The sequence below is a fragment of the Bos indicus x Bos taurus genome, chromosome 11 (assembly GCF_003369695.1).
Source record: "Bos indicus x Bos taurus breed Angus x Brahman F1 hybrid chromosome 11, Bos_hybrid_MaternalHap_v2.0, whole genome shotgun sequence".
NCBI lineage: Eukaryota > Metazoa > Chordata > Mammalia > Artiodactyla > Bovidae > Bos > Bos indicus x Bos taurus.
The window spans coordinates 30086133-30107752 of NC_040086.1; the positions used below are offsets into that span (position 1 = coordinate 30086133).

The 21620-nt window shown below is 38.1% G+C and overlaps 1 long non-coding RNA gene and 1 pseudogene across 1 annotated transcript in view; both read left to right on the top strand.

Annotated features, from left to right (window-relative positions):
* Positions 1-21620, top strand: part of LOC113900728 — a 79162-nt gene that overhangs the window by 19242 nt on the left and 38300 nt on the right. The gene's annotated exons all lie outside the window — the stretch shown is intronic.
* LOC113901987 lies at positions 450-617 on the top strand (annotated as a pseudogene).

Here is a 21620-nt window from a genome sequence, read left to right on the forward strand (position 1 = left end):
TGTCATCCCCTTCTCCTCCTGCCTTCAATCATTCCTAGCATCAGGGTCTTTTCCAGTGAGTCAGTTATTCGCATCAGGTGGCCAAAGTATTGGAACTTCAGCTTCAGCATCAGTCCTTCAAATGAATATTCAGGATTGATTTCCTTTAGGATGGACTGGTTGGATCTCCTTGCAGTCCAAGGGACTCTCAAGGGTCTTCTCCAACACCACAGTTCAAAAGCACCAATTCTTTGGCACTCAGCTTTCTTTATAGTCCAGCTCTCATATCCACACATGACTACTTGAAAAACCAAAGCTTTGACTAGACAGACCTTTGTTGGTAAAGTAGTGTATCTGCTTTTTAATATGCTGTCTACGTTGGTCATAACTTTTCTTCCAAGGAGCAAGTGTCTTTTAATTTCATGGCTACAGTCACCATCTGCAGTGATTTTGAAGCCCCCCAAAATAAAGTTGCTTCTTGGCCTTTTGGCTAAGATCAAGTGTAGTATGAAACACTAGCTCCATACTAAATTGTGATGGTTCTTTCCAGGAAAAGTATTGAAATGTTTGAATTGCTAACTGAACTAATCAATAATTTTTAAAGTAGAATACCGTCTTTACTTGAAAGAATGACTAACAGGTAAGTCATGGTTATTCAGAATTGAGTGTTTTATAGACATATTTTGAATATGAACTAAAATATGCCTGAAACATCATGAAAAATAACTGACAGTACTTGTTTCCAGTGATAAAATTTAAGTTTTCAAGTGAGCACCTGAATTTTGGAAAACTTATATTTGCCACTGGCTTCCCTCATGGCTCATATGGTAAAGAATCTGCCTGCAATGTGGGAGACCCAGGTTTGACCCCTGGGTCGGGAAGATTCCCTGGAAAAGGGCATGGCTACCCACACCAGTATTCTTGTCTGGAGAATTCCATGGACAGAGGAGACTGACAGGTTACAGTCCATGAGATCCCAAAGAGTTGGATATGACTGAGAGACTACACAGTTTCACTTTGATATTGCAATTTCCTAATACTTAAATACTATTCAGGGGACATTGTGGTGAGATTTACAAGTGTGACTTTTTGCAATTGTTTAGTGAATGTGTCAACCTTTGAAAGATCCACATAATTCAGTGAACTGATAGTATCCAAAGGATTAATGTATTGTTACAAAGTTATGCATGGGTAAAAGATTCATGCAAAAATAAATCATGTCAAAGCAATCTTGAGATAAAAGAACAAAGTTGGAGGCAACACACTGACTTCAGCCTATACTATAAAGGTACACTAATCAAAACAGCAAGGTTCTGGCACAAACACAGATACACAGATCGATGGAAACAGACTGCAGGCTCCAGAAATAAACCCACTCACTTGTCAGTTAATCTACAACAAAGGAAGCAAGAACATACAGTAGAGAAAAGACAGCTTCTTCAATAAGCAGTGCTATGAAAACTGAATAGCTACGTGGAAAATAACTTTTTAAACACCATATAAAAAAACTCTCAAAATTTAGAAAAAAGACAAAATGTAAGACCTGAAAACATAAAACTCCTAGAAGGGAACATAGGCAGAACACTTTTTGATGTAGCAATATTTTTTTTGGATCTGTTTCCTAAGGCAAAAGAAATAAAAACAAAATTAACAAATGAGACCTAATTGAACTTAAAAGCTTTTGCACAGCAAAGGAAACCATTGACAAAATGAAAAGACACCTATTGAATGGGAGAAAATATCTGCAAATAATAAGACCAATAATGGGTTAATATCTAAAATATATAAACAGTTCAACAACTCAACATCAAAAAAGCAAACATACTGATTTTTAAAAATGGGCAGAAGGCCTAGAGATTTTTCCCAAGGAGATGTACAGATGCTCAGTAGGCACATGAAAAAATGCTCAGCATCACTAATCATCAGAGGAATGCAAATCAAAACCACAACGAGATATTACTTCACATCTGTTGAAATGGCTATCATCAAGAAGTCTACAAATAATGAACATTGTCAAGAATGTAGAGGAAAGGGAACCATCCTACATTGTTGGTGGGAATGTAAATTGGTGCAGCCATTATGGAAAACAACATGGAGGTTCCTTAAAAAAGTAAAAATAGAACTACCATATGATCCATCAATCCACTGCTGGGTATATATTTAAAGAAAATGAAAGAAAATGAAAGCACTTAATTTGAAAATATTTATAAACTCCAGCTTTCATAGCAGCATTATTTATAATGGCAGAAATATGGAAGGAATCCAAGTGTCCATCAACAGATGAATGGGTAAAGAAGATGTGATGTATACATATGTACACACAATGGAATACTACTCAACCACAAAAAAGAATGAAAAAAGTGTCATTTAAAATAACGTGGATGGACCTAGAGGGTGTTATGCTTAGAGAAATAAATCAGACAGGGAAAAAAATTACTCTGTTATCATTTGTATGTGGGATCTGAAAAATAAAAGAAATCAATGTATATAACAAAACAGAAACAAGCAAACTCACAGATATAGAGAACAAACTAGTGGTTACCAGTGGGGAGAGTGAAATGAGGAGGGACAAGACAGGGGTACTGGATTAAGAGATATAAACTACTATTGAGGGAGTGAGAGGGAGACTCAAGAGAGAGGGGATATTTGTATAATATAGCTGATTCCCTTTGTTGTACAATAGAAGTCAACACAACATTTAAAAGTAATTATATGTCAACAAAAAAAGAGATATAAACTACTATATATAAAGTAAATAAGTAACAAGGATATATTGTACAGTGAAGGGAAACATAACTATTATTTTGTAATAACTTTCAATGGAGCATAATCTATAAAAATATTGAACCACTATGTTGTATACCTGAAATCAATATAATATTATAAATCAACTCTAATAAAAATTAGAAATGAAAAACAAAAATAAACCAATAGATTTAATAGAACAGAATTTGTAAAGTTCATTAACAGAGTTTCATATTCTGAGTTAGCAACTAACCTCCTAGCAATTATCAATTGTGAAGGTTTGGTGTAATATCAAAGAGGAGTATTCACAACTATCTGAAAAGTTATTAATATACCTTTCTCTTTTACTACTACATACATGTTTAAGAGGAGAGTGAAAAAGCTGGCTTAAAACTCAACACTCAAAAAACAAAGATCATGGCATCCAATCCCATCACTTCATGGCAAATAGACAGGGAAGCAATGGAAACACTGACAGACTTTATTTTCTGGGCTCCAAAATCACCACAGATGGTGACTGCAGCCATGAAGTTAGACGCTTGCTCCTTGAAGAAAAGATATAACAAACATAGACAGCATATTAAAAAGCAGAGACATTACTTTGTCAACAAAAGTCCATCTAGTCAAAGCTATGGTTTTTCCAGTAGTCATGTATGGATGTGGGAGTTGGACCATGAAGAAAGCTGAGTGCCAAAGAACTGATGCTTTTGAACTGTGGTGTTAGAGAAGATTCTTGAGAGTCCCTTGGACTGCAAGGAGATCAAACCAGTCAATCCTAAAGGAAGTCAGTCCTGAATATTTATTCATTGGAAGGACTGATGCTGAAGCTGAAGCTCCAATTCTTTGGCCACCTGATGCAAAACCAGACTTATTGGAAAAGACCCTGAAGCTGGGAAAGATTGAAGGCAGGAGGAGAAGGGGACAACAGAGGATGAGATAGTTGGATGGAATCACTGACTTGATGGACATGAGTTTGAGCAAGCTCCAGGAGCTGGTCATGGACAGGGAAGCCTGGTGTGCTGCAGTTCATTGGGTCGAAAAAGAGTCAGACGTGACTGAGTGACTGAACTGATCTGTTTAAGACCAGATTTTTTTTTTCATTTATTTCGACTAGAATAGCACATCACAACAGATGGAATGCAGAAGCAGATAGTAGAATCTGGCTGTTTACTATTGTGGACTAATGTGGAGACACAGTGGGAGAAGGAGAAGGTGGGATGAATTGAGAAAGTAGCATTGACGTATATATACTACCATGCATAACAATATACACTACCATTTATAAAATAGATAGCTGGTGGGAAGCCCAACAATTAAGAGATCTGTATACATGTAAAATAGTGCTATTCTTCTTATTAAATTAGTTTTTGTTGTTATTTGGGAAATACAGGGATTTTTCATTAAATATTATTAATGTTAACATATAATGGGTACATTAGTATTGGTGGGAATGTAAATTGATACAGCCAATATGGAGAACAGTATGGAGATTCCTAAAAAAATTCTGGTATAAAACTATGGTATGACCCAGTAATCTCACTACTGGGCATGTACCCTCATAAAACCATAATTTAAAAGGACACATGTACTCCAACATTCATTGAAGCACTATTTCCAATAGCCAGGACATGAAAGCAACCTAGATATCCATCAACAGATGAATGGATAGAGAAGTTGTGGTAAATATATATAATGGAATATTACTCAGTCATAAAAAGGAACAAATGTGAGTCAGTTGAACTGAGGTGGATGAACCTAGAACTTGTTATACTGAGTGAAGTAAACCAGAAAGAGAAAAATAAATATTGTGTATTAATGCATGTACGTGGAATCTAGAAAAATGGTACTAATGAACGTATCTGCAGGGCAGGAATAGAGATGCAGATGTAGAGAATGGGCATGTGGACACAGTGGGGGAAGGAGAAGGTGGGATGAACTGAGAAAGTAGCATTGACGTATATACACTACCATGCATAAAAATATACACTACCATTTATAAAATAGATAGCTAGTCGGAAGCTGGTGTATAACATCGGGTGCCCAGCCCAGTGCTCTGTGTTGACCTAGGGGGTGGGATTGGGGGTAGGTTGGGAGGGAGGTGTGAAGAGATATATATATATATATAGTTATGGCTAATTGGTGTTATAGTCTGGCAAAAACCAATACAACATTATAAAGCAATTATTCTTCAATTAAAAAATAATGGGTGCATTATTATTTTTAAATGAACTAATAAACATTTCTGAACAAAATTTTGGGGGAGACCTCACCATTTTTTGAAAGTATTAGGGGATGCTGAGAACAAATGTTTGAGAAGTAGTGGACCAGGGCAATGGTATTCTGTGTCTTACTCTCTTTGACCATGTAGTAACTTTGTGTGGGATTTGACCTCAGACCTTTCATATCATTCATTTTTTAATGTGAAACCAGTTTTCCTGAACTTTTGGAAGGAAGCATGGTTCAGGGTAACTTCATAGAGCTCTCTCTTCTGTTTTCAGGTAGCCTTAAAAAATTCGGCAGCTTATTTTCTGAGATTGCCTGGCTCTGTTGCCTTACCTGCACTTGCTCTGGACCTTTTTCCTTCTTCCTCTGTTGACTCCATCTTGCTCAGTTTCGATTCTAGTTTCAGCAGTTTTTCCCCAGTGTAAGGACTGTCCTTGCATCGAGGGAAGCCCTAATAGGTTCACAGGGGCCAGACTGCTCCAGCTTCTAAAGTCCCTTCCATAAGCCCATGCCACTCCCCTTTTTTGGTTAGGCAGAACTCCTCTCAGTTTCCCCTGCTCCTCTGTAACTGTTCTTCCATGCTTTCCTGGCCATTTTAAGGTCATCTGTCTTCATATCTATCAGATGCTCCATTATTTCCTGCTGCTTTCTCCAGGGCAAGGTCTATGATTTCGTGGAGGTTATATGCCTATTTATTTATTGGCTGTGTTGGGTCTTTGTTGCTGTGCAGGCTTCTTCTAGTTGCAGTGAACTACTCTCTAGCTGTGGGCTTCTCATTGCAGTGACTTCTTTTGTTGCGGAGCACAGGCTCTAGCTGTGTGGCCTTCAGAGTTGCGGGGGGTGGGCTCAGGAGATGTGGCACAGGGGCTCAGTTGCCCTGTGGCATGTGGAATCTTCCTGAACCAGGGATCGAACCTATGTCCCAAGCATTGGCAGGCAGATTCTTAACCACTGGACAACCAGGGAAGTCGCCCGTGAGATTGCTTAGATAAGACTAAGACCCCAGACAGTTGTGCCTTTCTCCCGCATTCTCAATCCCTCCCAGCAATAACAGGGAACACAAATCAAGCTTTTTGGGTCATCTGACTGAAATCTCTAGAACTAGCTTTTGGATTAGGAGGTAACATTCCTCTCTCATTTGGTGGAGCTAGAAGGAAGAAATCATATTTCACATATTTTCAAAAAAAAAAACAAAAAAAACCTCCTGACAAAGATCTCCTTAGTTTTCCAAATTTTGTTCCCTCAAAGTGGATGAAAACTTTAAAAGTTATCAATGTATTGCTTTTACCTTTGTAAATTCTGCACATACTTTAGTCCTTCCTGTGAAATACAGAATGTAGAGTCTGATCTTCTTGCAGCTTGAGTTGAAACTTAAGTAGTGTTAAATTTAAATCTTAAGTAATGTTTCATTTTAATAGGAAAACATTCATTTCCTCTATATTCTGTTATAGCTATAGAGGTCAATTTAATATTCACTGACAATATTTTCTAATAGTATTTGTTATTGCTGTTCAACCACTCAGTCGTGTCTAACTCTTTGCAACCCCATGGACTGCAGCACTCCAGGCTTCCCTGTCCATCACCAACTCCTGGAGCTTGCTCAAACTCATGTCCATTGAGTCAGTGATGCCATCTAACCATCTCATCCTCTGTCATCCCCTTCTGCTCCTGACTTCAATCTTTCCCAGCATCAGGGTCTTTTCTAATGAGTCAGCTCTTCGCATCAGGTGGCCAAAGTATTGGAGCTTTGGCTTCAGCATCAGTCCTTCCAGTGAATATTCAGGACTGATTTCCTCTAGGATTGACTGGTTTGATCAATAGTATATCCTTTCTTATTCTCATAGTATATCCTTTCTTATTCCCAATCTTGTGGTTCTTTTTTTTATATTAGGTTTGACAGAGACTTACCCATTTTATTGATTCTCTTCAAATATTAAATTTTGAGAGTTTACTTATATTTTTATAACTTTTCAATAATCTCGACCTTTTCTTTTTTAAAATTCATTATTTTCAATTGAAGGATAATTGCTTTACAATATTGTATTGGTTTCTGCTGTATTCCACATGAATCAGTCATAGGTATACATATGTCCCCTCCCTCTTGAACTTCCCTCCCACCTTCTACCCCATCCTATCCCTCTATATTGTCACAGTTTACTGATTTGAGCTCCTTGAGTCATATAGCAAATTCCCACTGGCTAGCTATTTTACATATGGTAGCATATGTTTCCATACTACTCCCTCCATTAGTCCCACCCTCTCCTTCTCCCCACTGTGTTCACAAATCCATTCTCCATGTCTGCGTCTCCAGTGCTGCTCTGTTAATAGGTCTATCAGTACCATCTTTCTAGATTCCATATATATGAGTTAATAAACAATATTTGTTTTTTGCTTTCTGATTTACTTCACTCTGTATAATAGGCTGTAGGTTCATCCACCTCATTAGAACTAACTCATATGTGTTCCTTTTTATGGCTGAGTAATATTCCTATATATATATATATATATATATATATACACACACATATATATATGTACACACACACACACACCACAGCTTCTTTATCCATTCATCTGTTGATGGACATCTAGGTTGCTTCTATGTCCTAGGTATCGTTAATAGTGCTTCAGTGAACACTGGGGTACATGTGTCTTTTTCAGTTATGGCTTTCTGAGGATACATGCCTGTAGTGGGGTTGTTGGGTCATATGGTAGTTTTTATCTGTGGTTGTTGTTTTTTAAGGTATCTCCATTGTTGTTGTTGTTCAGTTGCTTAGTCATGTCTGACTCTGCAACACCATGGACTAAAGAAAACTAGGCTTCCCTGTCCTTCACTATCTCCTGGAGTTAGCTCAAACTTATGCCCATTGAGTCGGTGATGCCATCCAATCATCTCATCCTCTGTCACCCCCTTCTCCTCCTGCCCTTAATCTTTCCCAGCATCAGAATGTTTTCTAATGAGTCGGCTCTTCATACTGTCCTCCATTGTGGCTGTATCAACTTACATTCCTACCAGCAGTACAAGAGGGTTTCCTTTTCTTCACACTCTCTCCAGGATTTATTGTTTGTAGCTTTTTTGATGATGGCCATTCTGACCAATGTGAGGTGATATCTCATTGTAGGTTTGATTTGCATTTCTCTAATAATGAGCAATGTTGAGCATCTGTTCATGTGTTTATAAGCCATCTGTATGTCTTCTTTGGAGAAGTGTCTGTTCAGGTCTTTTTCCTATTTTTTGATCGGGTTGTTTGTTTTTCTGGTAATGAATTGCATGAGCTGCTTGTATGTTTTTGGAGATTATTCCTTTGTCAGTTGTTTCATTTGCTATTATTTTCTCCAGTTATGAGGGTTGTCTTTTCACCTTGTTTATAGTCCCTTTGCAAAAGCTTTTAAGTTTAACTAGGTTCCACTTGTTTATTTTTATTTCCATTATTCTAGGAGATGGGTCATAGAGGATCTTGCTGTGGTTTATGTCACAGAGTGTTCTGCCTATGTTTTTCTCTAAGAGATTTATAATTTTTGGTCTTTATATTTAGGTCTTTAATCCATTTTGAGTTTATCTTTGTGTATGGTGTTAGGAAGTATTCTAACTTCATTCTTTTACACTTAGCTGCCCATTTCCCCAGCACCACATATTGAAGAGACTATCTTTTCTACATTGTATATTCTTGCTACATTTGTCAAAGATAAGGTACCCGTAGGTGCATGGATTTATCTCTGGGATTTCTATCTTGTTCCATTGGTCTATATTTCTGTTTGTGCCAGTATCATACCATCTTAATGACTATAGCTTTGTAGTATAGTCTGAAATCAAGAACCAACATTTTATTTATTAATTACTTTTTATTGTTTTTTTTGGTTTCCTTGTTGTTCTTTTACTACTTTTTAAAAAGTAAATCCACTTATAGAGCTACTATGTGATCCTAAAACCCCACTCCTAGGCATATACCCAATGAAAAAAATGGTCCAAAAGAGTACATGTACCCTGATGTTCACTGCAGCCCTGTTAACAATAGCCAAGACATGAAAGCAACCTAAATGCCCATCGACAGAGGAATGGATAAATAAAATGTGGTACATATATACAATGGAATATTACTCAGTCATTAAAATGAATGAAATAATGCCATTTGCAGCAACATGAATAGACCTAGAGACTGTCGTGCTGAGTGAAATAAGTCAGACAGAGAAGGAGGAATATTGTATGACATCATTTATATGTGGGATCTAAACAGAAATAATATAAATAAACTTATTTACAAAACAGAAATAGCCTCACAGACTTAGACAATGGACATATAGTTGCCAGGGAGAAAAATAGGGGAAGAGATAATTACAGAGTTTGGGATCAACATGCACATACTGCTATATTTAAAATGGATAACCAATAGGTCCTACTGTATAGCACAGGGAACTCTGCTCAATAGTATGTGGCAGCCTGGATGGGAGGGGAGCTCGGGGGAGAATTGTTATTGTTGTTTAATTGCTAAGTCGTGTTCAGCTCTTTGCCACTCCATGGACTGTAGCCCACCAGGCTCCTCTGTCCATGGGATTTCTCAGGCAAGAATACTGGAGTGGGTTGCATTTTCCTCCTCCAGAGGATCTTCCTGACCCAGGAATGCAACCTGTGTCTCTTGCATTGGCAGGCAAATTCATTACTGCTGAGCCCCCAGGGGAGATTGGATACAAGTATATCCATTCTGAGTCCCTTTGCTATCCACCTGAAATTATCATAGCATTGTAAATCAGCTATAGTTCAATATAAAATAGAAAGTTTAAAAAAGTAAATCCATTTATTTTAGTTCCTCAGGCTATGTATTTTTCTCAGAGTACAGTTTTAGCTGTGACCCATTGGTTTTCTTACAAAGTAATCTTTTAAAATATTTTCTATATAATTTGTAATTTCAGATTTAATTTCCTCTTTGATCAATAAAATTTTATATAAAATTAATGGAATATGAAATAATAGTCATGGAGATAAGCAAAGACAACAAGAAGTGAATTTGAATCCCCAAATTTTATATCATACCTGAAGCAATAATTCTGTCAAAGGAAGAGATAAATTTTGAAGAGAAGAAATATACTTTTGGATTGTTTGTCAATTCAATTAATGAAGATGAAAAAATTATACAAACATGCTGCAAAAGAGTTTATATTACTTTGTGATTTGGCAGAAAATACTGGACAAAAAATAATCACCTAAATTCATGTAAAGTTTACAGTGATAGTACCAATGACAAATGGGTTAATGATCATCATCAATTCAAATAGAATTTAAGGTTAGCCAATGAACAAGAAAACTGAAATGACCTGAAATCTCTATAGAGATTTCCTCAAATTTGACAGCAATCTTACAAAATAACATGACAATATCACTAACATATTTAATGCTGAAGGAAATTTTTTAAGTCATCATTAATAAAAACAAGTTTTGATCAACCAGGCTAGAAGAACTGAGTCATCTATTTTCTCTATGGAAAATAATATTATAAAATTATTGTGATATGAAGAGGCAATCAAAGAATATGCAGCCAAATTATTATAAAGAAATGTCAGGACTTAAACATATTATAATAATTTTCTGAATTATTTAAAGTTTGTAGACAAACAGTTTTCCTAGTCTAAATAAATATTGATGTTTTATCTAATTTTATATTTATAAAATAAAATTATAATATATTAAAAAATATATATATGCATTTAAAGAATATCTTTTCCCTTCCCTTCCACAAATTCATATGCTTTAGGACTCACAAAACTCATTTGCTCAGAACTGGACTAATTTCAGTTGTCTGGCTTCTCATTCTGGAGAAGGAAATGGCAACCCACTCCAGTATTCTTGCCTGGAGAATCCCAGGGACAGGGGAGCCTGGTGGTCTGCCGTCTATGGGGTTGCACAGAGTTGGACATGACTGAAGTGACTTAGGAGCAGCAGCAGACTTCTCATTCAGACACATTCTACTTATGCCGGCTGATTTCTTAAGAGTGGTAGTGATTGTGCTGTCCATGTACTGTGTGGGGTGGGTTTTCTAAGGGATCTAAGGCTGAAAGTAACACCATTTCCCAGGTTTCTTAGCATGCCCCCAAGCATAATTTAGAAAAGATGTAATGCAAACTTATTTGAGGGCCATTTGGAACACTGCAATCAAATCGAATCACTGCCTTGCTCCTTGCATGAAATACACTCCAGATGGATCAAAGATTGAAATATAAAAAGCAAAGTTATAAAATATATAGGAGAATTATTATACAATATCAATGTGGAAGAGAATTTTTAAGTTTGATACAAATCCCAGAGAATGTAGAAGAAAGAACTGATAAATTTTAGTGAATAAAAATTAAAACAAAAACTGCTTGCAAAGAACTAATAAAGTGAAAAGACAACTGACAAATTGAGGAAAAAAGCTGTTTATAACACATATCCCATAGAGTTTATTTTCTTAATATAAAAAGAGTTCCTACACATTAATAAGTAAAAGCATCAATAGGCTAACAGAAAAATAGGCAAAGTGTGTTAACAGATAGTTTATAGAAAAAGAAATATAGATGATTTGTGAGCATATAAAAAGTTGTTCAGTCAGCCTTAAATAAGGCTTAAATAAGAGAAACACAAATTAAAACTGGAAAGATTGGCAAAGATCCAAATTGTAACACATTGTGTAGGTGAAGATATTAGGAAGTAGGAAATTGTTGGTGCAAGAGTAAATCAGTACATCTTCCAGAAAGGGCAGATTAAATTAGACACAGCAGAGACTTCCCTGCGCTCTCATGGTTAAGACGCCACATTTCCACTGTGGAGGATGCAGGGGATTCCATCCCTGGTCACAGAACTAAGATCCCACATGCCACAGGGTACCACACACAAAAAAGTTAGACACAGAAATGTCATTTCTAAAAGTTAATCACATAGATAGGTCTACATTTGTAAATTGCTACAAGTAGAAAAGTACACATTAGCAAAGTAATGCTCAAAATTCTCCAAGGTGGGCTTCAACAGTACATGAACTGTGAACTTCCAGATGTTCAAGCTGGATTTAGAAAAGACAGAGGAACCAGAGATCAAACTGCCAACATCCGTTGGATCATCGAAAAAGCAAGAGAGTTTCAGAAAAACATATACTTCTACTTTAGTGACTATGCCAAAGCTTTTGACTGTGTAGATCACAATAAACTGTGGAAAATTCTTCAAGAGATGGGAATACCAGACCACTTTACCTGCCTCCTGAGAAATCTGTATGCTCAAGAAGCAACAGTTAGAACTGGACATGAAACAACAGACTGGTTCCAAACTGGGAAAGGAGTACATCAAGGCTGTATATTGTCACCCTGCTTATTTAACTTATATGCAGAGTGAAGAAAGTGAAAGGGAAAGTCACTCAGTCATGTCTGACTCTCTGTGACTCCGTGGACTATACAGTCCATGGAATTCTCCAGGCCAGAATACTGGAGTGGGTAGAATTTCCCTTCTTCAGGGCATCTTCCCAACCCAGGGATCCAACCCAGGTCTTCCACACTGCAGGCAGATTCTTTAACAGCTGAGCCACGAGGGAAACCTTATATGCAGAGTACGTTTTGTGAAATGCAGGGCTGGATAAAGCACAAGCTGGAATCAAGACTGCCGGGAGAAATATCAACAATCTCAGATATGCAGGTGACACCACCACCCTTATGGCAAAAAGCAAAGAGGAACTGAAGAGCCTCTTGATTAAAGTGAAAGGAGAGTGAAAAAGCTGGGTTAAAAGTCAACATTCAGAAAACTAAGATCATGGCTTCCGGTCCCATCTCTTCATGGCAAATAGATGGGGAAAAAATGGAAAAAGTGGCAGATTTTATTTTCTTGGGCTCCAAAATCACTGCACATGGTGATGCTTGCTCCTTGGAAGAAAAGCTATGACAAACCTAGACAGCATATTAAAAAGCAGAGACATTGCTGACAAAGGTCCACCTAGTCAAAGCTATGGTTTTTCCAGTAGTCATGTATGGATGTGAGAGCTGGACTATAAAGAAAGCTGAGTGCCAAAGAATTGATACTTTTGAACTGTGGTTTTAGGGAAGACTCTTGAGAGTCCCTTGGACTGCAAGGAGATCAAACCAGTCAATCCTAAAGGAAATCAGTCCTGAATATTCATTAGAAGGACTGATGCTGAAGCTGAAGCTCCAATACTTTGGCCACCTAATGTGAAGAACTGACTCATTGGAAAAGACCCTGATGCTGGGAAAGATTGAAGGCGGGATGGGAAGGAGATAACAGAGGATGAGATGGTTGAATGGCATCACCGACTCGATGGACACGAGTTTGAGCAGGCTTCGGGAGTTGGTGATGGGCAGGGAAGACTGGCGTGCTGCAGTTCATGGGATCACAAAGAGTCAGACACGACTGAGCGACTGAACTGAACTGTCAAGTAGAAAGGCATTCATTGTACATTGTTTCTAGTAACAAAATGTTGGAAGCAACCTGTCTATCAAAAGGGATTGGCTAAACACTATGTAGCCATAAACAAGAAGAAAGCAGCTCCAGGTAGATATGAAACCATCTTAAAGACACATCATTAAAAGTGTAATATTCAGGGACAGCACTGACTTTTAAATGGATATAGTCAATGCTTGGGCTTCCCTGATGGCTCAGATAGTAAAGAATCTACGTATAATGCAGGAGACCCAGGTTCGATCCCTGAGTTGGGAAGATCCCCGGGAGAAGGGAATGGCAACCCACTCCAGGATTCTTGCCTGGAGATTTCCATGGACAGAGGAGCCTGGCTGGCTACAGTCCATGGGGTCGCAAAGAGTCAGACATGACTGAGTGACTAACACACATATATTCAATGCTTATGTTTTCATGGAATATCTCTTAAAGATAGCGGTTGCCTTTAAGTAGAGAACTAGAATGTGGGTAGGAAGACTTATTTTTATTACAAATCCTTTTGCCATTTTTGAATGTTCTTACCTCTTAAAATACTACATTTATTTATTAAAAATAAGAGATGTCCTATAACTAGGCTAGTGAATATTGGAGAATTGGTAGTTCTTTCTCTAAAAGGCACGTTATTGGGTACACAGAGGAAAAGCAAGGTGGTTCAAGGCTTAAATATAAGATTATCCTCTGGTAATAAGATTCTCACTCTAACAGTGATCTATGAATGGTTGCTGAAAAGTTTCCTAACTATCCAAATCTCACTCAGGGTCTAACCTCAGGAGAACACAAAAATCTAAAATCAAAGCCTAGTTAGCTGTATTGCAGTTATCTATCCAAAAGAAGACTAAGCTGATAAATGGTACCCGTGGGACCTGGCCAGCATTAGCTCTCAAAAAGGGAGGCCAAAGAGTACAATTTGATACAATTCATCTAGTACTGGTTAAAGAAGATGTTCTGTCTTAGTTTTCCTATAAAACTAATAACTGCCATGATCTCCAAGTTGTGGTTAAAAACATGGCTTTTGAATATAAACAGACCTGGCTTCAAATATGGTCCTTTTTTACATCTAGGTGATCTTAGGCGAAAGCCAATTCTCTGAGCCTCAGTTTACACACTCCCTAGTGGCTCACACTGTAAAAAATCTGCCTGCAGTGCAGGAGATCTGGGTTTGATCCCTGAGTTGGGAATATGTCCTGGAGAATGGAACGGCTATCTACTCCAGTATTCTTGCCTGGAGAATTCTTTGGACAGAGGAGTCTGGTGGGCTACAGTCCATAGGGTCTCAAAGAGTCAGATATAACTGAGCAACTAACATTACACTACATTAAAATGGCGATAATAATTTTTTACCTAAATGCTTCTGTGGATTAAAGAAAATAACAGAAAAAGCCCAGTACAGAGGCCAGTATGTAGTTGGTACTCACTGAATAATACTATTATTTTCTTTTACCTGCTTTTATCATCTCTGAAACTTTAGGTTCTAAAGATCAATTAACAATGGAAACAAAATTGAGTCTTCTAGGTAGGGTCTCTCAGAAGTTGAGAGAGGCTCCAGACCATTTTCACTCTCTCCTTCATTTATTTTTGAGGTTCTCTCTCTCATACACATACACACACACACATATATCTCCAAAACTAGGTTTTAAAAAATTGTTTTAAATGCTGTTTATGTCAAGTGTCGTGAAGTGTGTTTGTGTTATTCACATAAAAATTACATTTGAAACATTAATGTATGCTGCAACACAGGCAGACCTGTGGTAGATGAAAGTTTTACAATGAATGCCTTCCTCTTTTAGTCACTGTGCATCTCTGGGACTGTATGGATGCCCTCCTGAGATGAGAACATCAAACGTCTATAGTTGAAGCTCTTCATGAATGTGAGAACCAGTCAAATGGCTGTCCTGAATCCCCAGCTCAGTGAAAGGCCCTCTTCTAAAGAGTTAGGCCCAATAAGCAGGCAAACCCCTCTGCTGGGCTGCAAAAGACAGATACGTTTCTCTCTTCCAATTGCTCAGCACTTCTAACTTGCCAACGACAAAAGCCAGCATTTGTGTCTTGTGTCTTCATCTCAGTTGGCGTGACAGTCTTTAGTGCTAATCTGGGCAGGCTGCCCCTTGGAGGCCCGGATAATACCCTTGGAACTCAGGGAAAACTCAATTCATTCACATTTCCCTGTATAATGGAGAGTTGCTTCAGTCCAGTTAAAATCAAGGAACGATACAGTTAAAAGACTTTTCAAGAAGCAGGAAATAACTCCTAAGTGGGGTCTTCAGTTGGATACCAAAGAGAAATGGCCCATTTTCTCCCTGGTTGAGTGAGTTTTTGCTGCTGACCTGTAAATTCTACCCTATTTCAAATTTGCTGGCTGAGAAATTAATGGAAACTGAGCTGGGAATTTTTTCTTTCTTACTCTTATGTGTGATGCCTTATTTAAAATAATTCAGACTCAAAGTGAATTTCTAGCAAATGGTGCTCTGGCTGCTATTAAATTTATTGATGGTGAATCCATCATCCCTGCTTTTTATGTATGATGTTGCTGATGTGGTGTTTTTTGTTTGTTTGTTTGTTTGTTTTTTAAACACTATGGTGAGATTTTCTGAAAATTCACCTCTTCCATCTGCCCCATAGTGCAAAAAGAGACTTCAGGCTAAGACCCTATTTAGCAAATTAATTTACCATGGTGAGATTTTACAGCAAAGTTTTTCAAAACCACTAAGTAAAGCACACTTCTTTCTAATATACTTGGATTTTTTGATGTGCTAAGATTTTATATAAATTTGTTATTTATCTTGATGAAAGCCAGATAAATAAATGCTCCTATTGTGCCTAATAACTCAACTCTTTGCTTTCACAAGGCCAGAGCAAGGCTGAAAGGAAATTCATCTCAAAGCTATTAAGAAAAACCAGATAGAAAAGGAGCATAAAAATAAAATGCACTCTGGTGAAAGGGCCAGACCCTCTTCCAGACTGCTCTACATCATCTCAGCTACGTAGATGGAACAAAGATTTAGAGTTCTAAACAGAAATCAAGAATAGAAAGAAATGATGTGGGATGGCCTGAGAAAGAGATCAATCTATCCTGTGTTCAGAGGAGACACAGGGAGAAAAAGAAATCATTTAGCAAAAAAAGTCTCAACAGCCTAAACCAGAAATAACATATCCCACCCCCAAACTGCCACCATGGTCCCCATTTGAATACACCTCAAAAGCAGCCCTTGTTTCCATTGCTCAGTTTCCTGCCCAGGCTTGCAAGGAACTAAACAAAGGAAGTGAAGAAACCACCTGGATGCCTAGGGAATTGGTTGGTTCTAACTTTTAAGTTGTCACTGAAGCCCTTGGTGGCCAGACTACAAAGAAATTCTGACCAGTGATTCAGACCTTGAGGGTTTCCTCTAATAACCCACCTTGAGTGACTTTTCTTTTAAAGTTCCTGCAACCGCATAGCCCAGAGCTTGATGTCTCTCTGTCTCCTTGTATCATCTTTTAGATGCCTGCATGTCTTAACTTTCCATCAAGTTGGAAGACCTTGTGAATTCCTGAAAAACCTAGATTTTTATTCCTATCTACCTAATGCAATTTCCTCAGCTGCAATGTTTTTCTCATTTTTTCTGGGTCCAAATCCTGTCTATCCCTCAAAGACTGGCTAAAGCTATTTCCAATTTGAGAAACTTTCTGTAGCAGCATCAGTCATTCTTAGCGGCCACCTTCTTCTTATGTTTGGAGAATCACCTTTTAAGGCACTGTCCTCTGTCCACTGGGTGCTCACTTTCCTGGCCTCGTTTGTACCTGTGGTATGGCTATGGGACGTAGGCTCTCCCAGTGAAATGCCCCTTACCCTAAACTATCCATGAGAAGAAGCAGCGCGCATGCAGAATACATTCTGGCAGCCAGTGGGGGCTGTAGCAGTGGTAGATAATCTGGATTTCAAAAGCAGGAACGGCTGTGCTTCCTGTAGCTGAATTCTGCGTTGGTCATGACTTCTGGGCAAGCAACACAGTCTGTGCCCAACAGCAATGACCATGATGCATTTGACATTACAGTCGCCTGAATAATTTGGAGCATTTTTTCCCACCTCTACAACCTTAAGCCTAGTTCTTCAATCTCCCAGAGATTCTGTAAGCTACCCACTAGTTTTTTCTTAATTAAAAAAAAATATTTCTTTTTGTGTATTTATTTTTGGTAGCACCATGCAGCTTGCAGGATCTCAGTTCCCCCATCATGGACTGAACTTAGGCCATGGTAGTAAAAGCCCAGAATCCTAACCATGAAGCCACTAAGGACCACCCCTCACCAACTACTTTTTTTAACAGTTTTATTGAGATATAATTCACCCATTTAAAGTGTACAATTCAATGTTTTAAAGTAAATTCACAGGATTGTGCAATGATTACCACAATCTAATTTTAGAATATTCTTGCCCTTCAAAAAATAAAACTCATATCCATTATCAATCACTTTCCATTCCTCCCCCTACTTCGAGAGGTAGGCAACTACTAATCTGTTTTATTTGTTTATAGATTTCCCTATTCTGGGCATTTCATATAAATGGAATCATACACCATGGTTTTTGAGGATTGGCTTTTTTTACTCGGTATTACATTTTCAAGATTCATCCATGTTGTAGCAGGTATTGGTAATTCATTCCTTTTTACTGTTGAACCCATTGTATGGATATCCCACATTTTATTTGTATATTAATGGATATTTAATGGATTAATGGATATTTGGATTGTTTCTACTTTCTGGGTGTTATGAATAATGTCTTTATAAACATTTATGTGCAAGTTTTTGTGTAGATGTTATATCTTCGTTTCTCTTGGGTATAAACCTGGGAGTGGAATTGCAGGTACAGTAACTATGGTAACTACGATTAAGCTTTTGAGGAATTGCTAAACTGTTTTCTAGAGTGCCTGTACCATTTTGCAATACGTGAAAGCTCCAATTGCTCCACATCTTTGTCAAGTAATATTTGTTATTATCTGTCTTTTTCATCATAGCCATTCTATTAAATGTAAAATGATACCTCACTGTGGCTTTCTGACCCAGGGATTGAAACTGTGTCTCTTATGTCTCCTTCATTGGTAATCGTGCTCCTTACCACTAGTACCCCTCAGAAGCCAGTTTTGCCCATTAGCTATTAACTAAATTCTTTTGCTTAAATCTGGTTTTTTGCAAGTAGAACCCTGAGTGATCCATTCCTTATTCAGCCCACACTGTCCTGTCCTGTCTCTGAGCTGTACTACACAGTTGATCATTTGTCCATTTTCTGGACAAAATCCTTTTCTTCCCTCCTAGGTTGTGATCTACTGGGGGTCAGAGTCTATCACCCACTTCTGTGTTTCTCCTGTGGTGACTGTCCTGGAGCTCAGCCCTTGTTGATGCTTTAAGCATATACTTGTTAACTGGAAGATTGTCGATTGGTTCATTAACAGTTCCTTGTTTGGGAGAGAGAAAAAGATGGTAGAGGAGTAGGTGGACGTGGAGTACATCTCTCTCCACTGATACATCAGGAATACACCTTCAGATGCAGAAGTGGATGCAGAACACCTGCTGAGAGCAGACAGGAGTACCTGACCAGAGGAAAAGAATATATAGAACCATGCAAAACTTGGTAGGATGAACTAGGGGGAAAACAGGAGTGTTAGTAGGCCTGGACCTGTCCTCGGTGGGTAGGGTAACTGAAACAGGGGTCTGATCCCCACGTCAGGGCAATTGTCTGAGTCAGAGGAGAAACATTTAAGGCTGAGAGTGAAACAGCTGATCTGTGGAAGCCTAAATAGAATGAGAATCAGACAGTCCTTGCCGTAGCCATATGTACCCTGGACAGGAGCTCTGGTCCCCTGGAAGGTGCAGTGGCTAGGAGCTGGGGTTTAGGGATTGTGGAACAATCCCAGGGCGAGGGCTGCTGTTGACTGCAGAGAGACGGATCAAGGTGATGTGAGGAAGGAGACTGTGATGGGAAAGGCCTGTGGAGGAAAGCTGGGCAGCCATGGAAGCAAGGCGATATACTGCTGAGTCACGCATAGCGGGGAAGCCTGGTGGGCTGCCGTCTATGGGGTCCCACAGAGTCAGACACGACTGAAGTGACTTAGCATAGCATGGGTGTATATGTATATGTGTGTATTCAGTCACACTTTTTATTGTTGTTATAAACCTCTGCCTCTATGTTGGGCTTTTACAATTCTGTGGAGTTTTCCTTTTTCTTTCTTCTTCCATTTTTTTCTTTTCTTTTTATAATTTTAATTTTTTAAACCTATTATATTTTTCTACATTTATTCCTTTGTTTGCCTTTCCTACTGTTATTTTCCCCTTGCAGTTAATCTTTAATGTATGTAAATCTTTTTCATCTATCTCTATTTAACTTTGCATATCTATTCTTTCTTTCTTTTCTTTCCTCTCAACATATTTGTTAGTTTTATTTTCATTGGTCTATTCTGCACTTGGCACCTTGCTTTCATTTTGTTTTCCAGTTTGTGCTTTAGTTAGTTTTGTTCTTAATTGGTAAATATAATTTTTGATTTCCTTTGTTCACCTGGTCAGTCTACTGTATTTTTGTTGAAATGTTTTGATTTTGCTTATGGGTGTATTCCATTATTTTAATTATTATTTGTCTGATTTTGTAACTGCCATTTGTCTGGGGTTCATCTTTGGTTTCTCATTTTTCGATATTTGTTTTAATCTCACTTAATGCCATAACAAACCACTTGTGGAATCTCTGTTCCTGACCAGAGATCAAGCCCTGAGCTTTGGAGTGGGAGCACTGACTCCAAGACCCTAGACTACCAGAGAACTAACACTCAGTTCAGTTCAGTTCAGTCACTCAATCGTGTCCTACTCCTTGGGACCCCATGGACTGCAGCACACCAGGCCTCCCTGTCCATCACCAACTCCTGGAGTCTACCCAAACTCATGTCCATTGAGTCAGTGATACCATCTCATCCTCTGTCATCCCCTTCTCCTTCTGCCCTCAATCTTTCCCAGCATCAGGGTCTTTTCAACCCCAGGGAGTATCAAATAGTGAGAACCCGCACAAATGAAACCACTTGAATACAAGACCCACCATCACTGAACCACCAGTAGCACTCTGTGCAGGACACCTCATCTAAACAATAAACAAAACAGAACTACAAACACAGTCATCAGCAGAAAGGATTACCATCTCATTCAGCCTTGCCCATCAGAGGAAAAACAAACAAACAAACAAAAACTCAGCACAAATCTCACCCTATACAAAGCTTACACAATCCACTGGACCAACCTTAGGAGGGCAGAAACCAAAAAGAAGAAAGAATTCAACCTTCTTCAAGGAAAGAATTCGACTTTCCTTGAAGCCTGAGAAAAGGAGACCTCAAACACAATGAGTTAAAAAAAAATAATAATAAAAAGGCAGAGAAATACTACACAAATGAAGGAACAAACTAGAAACACAGAAGTCCAAACAAATGAAGAGGAAATAGGCAAACTACCTGAAAAAGAATTCAGAATAATGATAGTAAAGATGATCAAAAACCTTGAAAACAAAATGGAGAAAATGCAAGAATCAATTAACAAAGACTTGGAAGAATTAAAGAATAAACATACAGAGACAAACAACACAACTACTGAAATTAAAAATACTCTGGAAGGAATCAATAGCAGAATATCTGAAGCAGAAGAATGAATCAGTAAGCTGGAAGACAAAATGGTAGAAATAACTTCTGAAGAGCAGAATAAAGTAAAAAGAATGAAAAGAACTGAGGATAGTCTTAGAGACCTCTGGCACAATATCAAATGCACCAATATTTGAATCATAGGGATCCCAGAAGAAGAAGAGGGAAAAAAAGGGTGTGAGAAAATTTTTGAAGAGATTATAGTTGAAAATGCTTGAGATTATAGTTGAAAGGAAAATAGTTCCTTTCCCCAACATGGAAAAGGAAATAGTCAATCAAGTTCAAGAGGCACAGAGTCCCATAAAGGATAAACCCAAGGAGAAACACGCCAACATACATACTAAGCAAACTAACAAAGACTAAACGCAAAGAAAGAATATTAAAAGCAGCAAGGGAGAAGCAACAAGTAACATACAAGGGAAACCCCATTTGCTTAACAGCTGATCTTTCAGCAGAAACTCTGAAGGCCAGAAAGGAATGGCAGGATATATTTAAAGTACTGAAAGGGAAAAATCTACAACCAAGATTACTCTACCCAGCAAGGATCTCATTCAAAATTTGATGGAGAAATAAAAAGCTTTTCAGACAAGCAAAAGTGAAGAGAATTCAGC